The 7438-nt window shown below is 28.5% G+C and overlaps 1 long non-coding RNA gene across 1 annotated transcript; it reads left to right on the top strand.

The window, feature by feature from the left end:
• The first annotated feature begins 937 nt into the window (after window positions 1–937).
• On the top strand, window positions 938–2929 carry LOC114167406 (uncharacterized). Its single transcript, XR_003600219.2, has 3 exons — window positions 938–1346; window positions 2032–2663; window positions 2782–2929. It is a non-coding gene; the product is annotated as an uncharacterized LOC114167406 (long non-coding RNA).
• Window positions 2930–7438: the final 4509 nt, after the last annotated feature.

Here is a 7438-nt window from a genome sequence, read left to right as displayed (position 1 = left end):
AAATATTATGATGATATTCTTACTAAAATTTACATTTTTATTAAATATTTGTAGAAATATTTTAAATTAATTTTAAATTCTATACAAAGCATTAAACTTTGATTTTGTTTTGAACTTGAAATTTAGTTCCTAAACTTATGTATAACAAATTATTTGATTTTTAATCTTCACGAAGTTTGTATAATATGGTACACTTGATGCCTTTATATATATATATATGATGGCAAAATTGTTAAGTATTGAAATTAAGTTTGAGGTTTAACTTTGTTTAATATTAAAACTAAAAAAAAACTTGTTTAGAAATATTTCTACAAATATTTGATAAAAATGTAAATTTTAGTAAGAATATGATCATAAAATTTATACAAAAATGAAAAATATTACACTACAAGAATACATTGATTTAGCCACCAAAGATTAGTGTCGGCTTGTACAAGACACTATTAGAGTTGATTTTAGCGTCCGTCACGACGCTAAACCCAAATAATTAAAATAAAAGTAATAGTAAATTATATTAATTCTTTTATAAGAGTTATTCGACACTATTTCATTCCATAATAGTGTTGGCCATGCGACACTAATTTGATATAATTAGAACAATTTACTTGTGAGGGTCAATGGACACTAAAATATTTACGGGTTACGTTAGTTATGCGACGCCAATTCAATATAATGTGTAAAAAAATAATATTATTATTTGTCATAATGTGTAAATAAATAATATTATTATTTATCGTGGGCTAACCCGCACTGTTTCATTTCAATTCGCTTCGGCGTAAGACGCTAAAATTCATATAATTTATAATTTATTTCCAGTTAGCGTGGGCCAGTCCCCATTAAGGTTTTTATTTTGTTTTTGCGTCCGCTAATGGACACACACTGCTTGAATATAATTAAATTTTCGCTTTCTATTTCATTTCCCTCCTTATTTTTTTCCCCTGTACCCTCGCGCTATTTCCCTTTCCAATTTCACTCTCACACCCACCCATTGCGCCCTAGACATGGTGAACTCATTTCCCCTCTCTTGCAATTTCAATCTCGCGCATAGCCCCCACTGGCCTTCTCCTGAATTGCTCACCCTCATTCTTCCTTGCTATAGAAGCTCGTATCACGCGATTCCCTCCATTGGCTTTCCTTCTCACTGTCTCTCTCTTCATCACGCGGCAAACACCGCACGCCTCTCTTCATCAAGTGAAAAACGCTCCACAGCTCTCTTCGTTGCCTTCTCACCGGTCGTTGCCTTCGTTGAGAATAAAATGTTTTTTATAACCAAGGTGTTGATGTCTCTGTGTTTGCAGATGCAGGAACTGATCCTAGGATATAAAAATGTCGTGTCTTTTACCCAGGTCTTTTTTTTCTCTCCAATTAATGCTTGTTTATAGTAATTAATCTAACTCCTTGGTGATTTTTTTGCGATGAACTCAGAGAAGGGAATGGGGTTTTCAATGTTTGATTATACATTAGTTTAACCTGCTAAGGAGTTTGGAAAACAGTTTTATTTTCTACTATTTCAAGTTGAATATAGGGTCTGATTTATGTGATGTAGCTTACATTTATAGGATTGTGAGCTAAAGTGGAGACCATGTGGTTCTTCTATTGATCAGAGCTCGAGGCTTGCATCCATGTTTGAATTGGCCAAGCCAAACCATTTTACACCATAAATTTTGATAGTTATTTTGTTTTGTTTAAGGATGAGTACCTTTATTATTGATACAAAGTAATATGCACTGTTTTACTATACCTTTAGTTGAAGTTGATTATATGTAGATAATATAGAGTACTGTATTGTCTGCACGATAACTTGTGATATCATTTGGGATAGTAAAAATCTTATATTGTGTAAATTCAGAAATATATTCCAACTCAAACATGCGTTGACACTGCAGTTAAATTGACTATTAATTAGTTCAGCTAAATTAATAGACCTATTGGTGTCTGATATGGCATTTCGTCTCTTGATTTTATCAAATTGCTTTATGTTGATACATTGCGTTGTAACAGTAATTGCTTTGATATTTTGTTGTCATACAGAAACCCAAAGGTGATATTATATCAGTCTTGAAAGCTGAGAAAGAAGAGTTGGAATCATCACTCAGCAAGGAGAAACAACATGCTCTTCAATTAAACCAAGAGCTGACAGAAGCTGAGTCTCGTAACACTGACCTTTAAAAGATAAACTACCTTAATTGTTGAAGTTACTTTTTAGTTTGGAATTATAGGTATGGATTCAATTCAGGAATCAAGCATTAAAGTGGGTAATGATTACTAGCAAATAAAAATTAGAATTTAAAGAACTATTCTATTGCTCTTTTTCTGTCCAGAGCTTTGACTTATAAGACAACACTCTTTCTATTTTCTTTGAACTATACTTCTTTCTTTGGTCTTTTGGTCTCTAGATCAGTCGATTGGATTAAAAGACCCAAGCAAAATGGGGTGTATGATTGAACTGGTTGATTCAGAGTAGTAATTTTGATTAATTTCTAAACCACTTTCCACTTTCAAATTGTTCATGAAATTGCTACAGGGGCACAATAGAATCTTGCTTTCAATGCTGGTAATGCTCTACGAATAGTAGATGAAGGTGGAGTATATGCACTTGTCATCAGTGCAAAAATGGCATGCTTCATGGTTGGATTGGCATTCACTTACATGTTTGAGGGGAGGTAATTCATTCAACTTTTTAAAACCACCGAAAAATACTATTTTATACCTCTTTTATTTTATTGTTGGTAATTATATCTTTATTTTGTAAGTGACATTAATTTATATTATCTTTTTCAGCTTGTTGACGAAGATTACGAAGAAGGATGATATTAAAATCTGATATATGTTTTGTTAATTGAGTTTGTAATAGTTATACTTTAGAAAGATTTATCAACAAATACACTAACACTTTATAACTAGACTATATATTGTGACAATGAATTATCTGGAAATTAGAATTTATGAAATTTTTATTCCATGAAGAAGTCCATTTCATTTTGCAGCATGTGCTAATAGTTTTAATTTTGAAATATTAGGAATGTTCTAATTTTATTTATAGTATAATACATTTATTTGTGTTGGCTAGCCCACGCAACATTAAATGTTTTAGAATAACTTTTATACTAAGTGTCGGCTATCCTTCACTATCCTTTAACATTTTACATTTTCTTTTATCATTTAACTTTAGATGGCCGACGCTATATGGAACTCAAATCAGTGTCCCTAATGCGACGCAAATAAATTTTACGTCCAAGGTTTTTTTGTTCCTTTTCCAATACTGGACCGACAAAAATGTTAAATTAGTGTCGGTTTTTACTTTCTATTGTTTCAACTTTATAAAATTTTCTGGACTAAATTAAAACTAAAAACAAATTTATAATCAAATTGAATTATTTTGACACGTGGTACAATTGTAAAGTGACACGTAAAAAATAAAAGTTCAAAAAATTTAAAAAAAAATTTAAAAAGTTTAAAAAAATAAAAAATTGACATGTGAGGTTGACTTTAACACCGTTTTGTCAAAATTAACGAAAATGACCAAATTAAATCATTTTTACAAAAACAATGACCAAATTGAGACAGCGAAAGATTGAAGGACTAATTTGACACTACTTGATAAATACAAAGACAAAAAAAATAATTTAACTTAAATAATATTATTGAGTGGTTACAGAATCGAAATAGTTAATGATAACCATTAATGAAATTAAAATTAATTTTGTGTCCGTTTAAATGATACAAATAATTAATTTTTTTATTAAAAATAAAAAATTGTGTTTGACACTTATGATATTATTAAAAGAAATAAACACAGATAACTTTTAACAAATTTAACAAATTGTGTCCAAAATTTATTTCTCCTCGTGTAAAATTTAGTTTTCCCTCCTTTTCTAATACTCTTCATATTTTAAATTTATTTTTCCCTTTCCCAGACTCTTCTAAGTTGCTCTTCGATCCTTAGTTGTTGTCCAAAGAAATCTCAGAATTAGTGATGGTGCACGACTGCCACACTCATGTTCCTTCAGAAAGAGGAAAAATGATAGCTTAAAGCCACAAATTTCGGTCTCTTCGTTTTTTTCAAGCCAGGTTAGTTTCGTTTGTGTTGGTGGTAGTGTGTGGTGTGGGTTTTTGATCAATTGGAAAACAAGAAATATGTTTAAAGATGTTATAACCTTCCCTATTGTTTTGAACTCCTGCTCATAGTCTCACCTTATAACACAAATGTACCACCGCTTCAAGTTCCAGCTCTGCCACTTTTCCACCGCACCAATCTTACATATACAACCACTCCTTCAAGTCTCTACTATGCTCTATCAAACCACACACTGCCACTTTTCCTACTGTTTCTTATTTTCTTCACTTAAAGCCCTTTTTTTTGTTTTCTCTTAGGTGATGTTAGAAGCATAGACTAATTATTGTTGATTGTGTGAAGAGCCACAACTTTGTATGTTGTGCTATTGTTTTATAAGATTAGGTACTGTTTTTGTGTATGTTGAACAAATATTAAGTGATTTTCTTTGTCTAATCCAGAAATTATTGATTTCATTTTAGATGCATGCTTACTAAGGTGTTCACTCTAAATTGGTATCTTGCTTTTATTTTTCTTTGGAATGAAGGATCTTTTTCTACTTGTTTAAAGATTTAATGACCCGCTGCTAGTGAAGATTCCACTTCCAGTCCCTCGACATCGTCTATTTCAAAATAAATATTTAGATTTTAACTAAACTTATATATCAATTTTATTTAGTGCATTTATTGTATTCTCTTTTATATTTATTTGAAATATGTAGCAAATAGAAGCAGAATACAAAGCTATTAATCATTATTTTTTTAATCCTCATATAACTTCAGACAAACTCACCTTTTATGTTATATTAATTTAAAGAGTCTTGGTAACCGATATCCTCATGACATTGATTAAGATAATTAATATGTATTAAATTCTATAAGAAATACACAAATAAATGTAATATTAAATTAAATTTGACACAATTAGTATTAATGTAATTTTATTTTATTTAAAAGACAGAAATGTCAATAATTGTTATACATGTATGTTTCATATTTTATTCAACTTTCGTCAATAAATGTTAAAAAATAATTAAATAATAAAATAACTATGTTTTAATATTTTTAAAAATTAAATATAATTAAATATAAAGAAGTTTAAATTAATAGTACAAACATAAAAAAACAGTGTTAAATATCTACAAATTTTATAAAAAAGAAAAAAAAATAAAATATTTTAATAAAGACCTTAAAAATTTCAAAGTCATTTCTCTGTTATCCTTAACCAGCACTAATTAGCATTCTTCTAATTTAAAATTTAAAAATTACATTCAAAGAGACGGTCTAACTGTCACTTACTTTATTAATATATAAACAAACAAGAAACTAATATTATATGGGTCTAACCATGGATAATTGAGACGAGTCTAATTTACCATAGCTTTCTTAGTTGGAGGGTTGGCCTTTTACTCACTCTAGGCGGATGCACTATAGTCAATATTTGCTTTTTGAAAGGGTTTACCTGGGACTAATATCAAATTTTCTTGTAGTGGAAGAATATACATGATTTTCTATATGTAGACTACTTGAAGTGTCCTCTTGATTTTCTCCTCTGGGAAGAAAGGAACAAGAATAATAGGTATTGTGCTCACAAATAGGGACATAACCCTTTATGTAACTTCTCTAAGTTACTTAATTTCAATAATTCTAATTTGACCCCTTCATCAAATTAAAATATTATTGTTATCTACACATTTAATATATTATGATATGTATATGTTCTTAGTCATATATTTAATTAAGGTTAAAATACCTTTTTGGTCCCAATTTTCGTCAATTATGTTCAATTGGGTCCTTTTTTGCTAACACCGTTTAAATCATTAACGGCCATCAATAGTGATTGCCACAAATCATTTCGTGGTTGTTTTGAATTTTTTTTATTTTTATTTTAAATTTTAATTTTTTTTTTAATTTTTTAAATTTTTTTTAAATGTACACGTGTCAACCCAGGAGTGTGCCATGTGTCACTTTGTGGTTTTTTTGAATTTTTTATTTTATTTTTTTGAATTTTTTTTGAATTATTTTGAATTATTTTTTAAATGTCCACGTGTCAATTTAGTAGTGTGCCACATGTCAAAGTCAATATTCTATATTCAATTTGGTCCCTATATTTGTTATTTTTGTTCAATTAGGTCCTAATTTTTGTTAAGATTAACCAATTTGGTCCCTATAAAAGATGTGACCAAATTTAATTTTTATATCAAAGTTATAATGATGTGAATTTTAATATATTATATAAAGATATTTAATAAAAATATGAATTTTAATATAAAAATTAAATTTGGTTTTAATTTGGAGAGGGACCAAATTGGTTAATGTTAACAAAAATTGGGACCTAATTGAACAAAAATAACAAATATAGGGACCAAATTGAATTTAAAACATTGACTTTGACACGCTACTGGGTTAACACGTGGACATTTAAAAAAAATTTTAAAAAAAAATTAAAAAATTTTAAAAAAAATTCAAAAAATTCAAAAAAACCACGAAGTGACACGTGGCACACTCCTAGGTTGACACGTGTACATTTAAAAAAAATTAACAAAATTTTAAAAAAAATTAAAAAAACATTAAAAAAACAATCAAAAAAACCACGAAGTGACACGTGGCAGTCATTGTTCATGGCCGTTAATGATTTAAATGGTGTTAGCAAAAAATGACCCAATTGAACAAAATTGACGAAATTTGGGACCTATTTGAACACAAAACCAAAATTAGGACTTATTTGAAAAAACTTGACCAAAATTAGGAAAAAAAGGTATTTTAACCTTTAATTAATTATATCACTTTAATACTTTGACTAATAATATAATACCTTTAACACGTTTAATTATTTATTTTATATATATATATATATATATATATGTATATATATACATATATATATCTATATATATATATATATATATGCATTTATTCTTCTTGTATATAATACTCCAGGACATAAGCTTTTATTCCAACACATGGTGTTGAATCGAATGATTTACTCAATAAAAAATATCCATTAGCATTACCAGAGAAAGTGAGGGATCAAAAGCCATATATATATAATAAAGATTTTCTTTTATTCACGCATCTGAACTATCCTTGTTCAATACTATATTTCAATTTATATACTAAGTAGGGGTTCTTCATTTTTATTATTGGTTTCTTGCCTTAAGTTAAGAGAAATTATGTCAATTGTGATTTATGCACATTCAAATCCTCAAGACAACAGTAATAATGGATGAAAAGGTAAACTTACCTGAAAAACTAGTTCCTCCTTTTACTTAACTCTTGATCAAGAAACAAGACATGGAAACACACTGAAATTGTTTTTCAATTTCACTTTTGAGTTTGTTTATAGTTTTCTAACCATGAAGAAATAAGTGATGTTTGAAGTTCT

This window comes from Vigna unguiculata, chromosome 10 (genome assembly GCF_037176805.1).
Source record: "Vigna unguiculata cultivar grain cowpea cultivar isolate G323 ecotype 2 chromosome 10, ASM3717680v1, whole genome shotgun sequence".
In the NCBI taxonomy this organism is placed as follows: Eukaryota; Viridiplantae; Streptophyta; class Magnoliopsida; order Fabales; family Fabaceae; genus Vigna; species Vigna unguiculata.
This window is presented reverse-complemented; position numbering and strand designations above follow the sequence as displayed.